The sequence below is a fragment of the Crocuta crocuta genome, unplaced genomic scaffold (assembly GCF_008692635.1).
Source record: "Crocuta crocuta isolate KB4526 unplaced genomic scaffold, BGI_CrCroc_1.0 scaffold811, whole genome shotgun sequence".
Lineage (NCBI taxonomy): Eukaryota > Metazoa > Chordata > Mammalia > Carnivora > Hyaenidae > Crocuta > Crocuta crocuta.
Window position 1 is genome coordinate 327,235 of NW_027530352.1, and position 1,145 is coordinate 328,379.

The following is a 1,145-nucleotide window of genomic DNA, read 5'->3' on the forward strand; positions in this document are numbered from 1 at the left end:
TCTGCACCTTCTCCAAATTCAGATGCGTCGAACGGAGCCAATGTGGGCCTTTCCATGGGCTCTGCTGGTCACACTGGCAATTGACCAGAGGATAGAAGTCATACCCAGATTTCTGGAAATGATTGTTCTAAGTCTCAGTTTCCCCCAAGATTTGTCTCCAGCTTATTAAAGAGCCGCTTTGACTTACCAGCATTCCGCTACAAATTTTGACAGCTGGTGACCGACCAATGGAAAAAACCCAAATCAAATACTCACCGCTCTGCTGCCTTTCTGGTGGTCTGCCATGGTTTGCTGTAAGCCGTAGTGGGTGTGACTGTGCTCCTTATGATTGTGTGGGCTCCAAGCACACTAAAAACATAATGGCTAATCTTATAATATTAAGGAAATAGGTGCTTGTTTCATGGAGTCTCAAACTGATGTCATGTTTCACGGACTTTCAAGGTTTTTAGTGCAATGAGAAATCTAGCAGAGTCATGGGATTGTACACCCCAGCCCCCAGCTCCCCGTCATGCACGTAAGGTGGAGGTAAGTGCCAAGGGCTGCCTTGTAGAGTGTGACAGCAAAATCCTTCAAATATGGATACACTTTAGAAAAACTGAAAGGCCGATTTCAGCATTATCACCAGGGAAACAGATTTCAAGCCACACAGCCAATCATAATTACAGTTTTCGTCTAGGAAGTTACGTTCTTGGTTATGACAGTAATTTGTAAACTCTTGGGAGTTTGACTAACGGCCTTGGTTCACATTCTATTCCCAAGGACAGATTTATTTTACAGAGAATAGAATAAGTTGGGAATCGTTACAAACACACAAGTCCCCATGACAACATAGAAATCCTTGTGAATGGCCTCAATTTGACATCTTAATCAAAACAAATCCTTTGGACAAGATTTAGGACAAGAAAGCTTCTCTCCCTCTGTAGCTGCTTCTGTCTTTCTAAAACTAGGTTTTAATTATGAAGTCTTGTATTTTTAGGGTGTGACTGTGGAATTTCATTAGTTAACATGATAAGCAGAAGCAGGCAGGTGGAACCCAATTTTACTGGAAGAAACGGGGTGAAGAATGACTGGAGTTTTAATTTAATTAAGACCGTGAAATACACAACACAGAGCTCGCTCCCGAGGGAACCGTTCTCGGTGCTGCA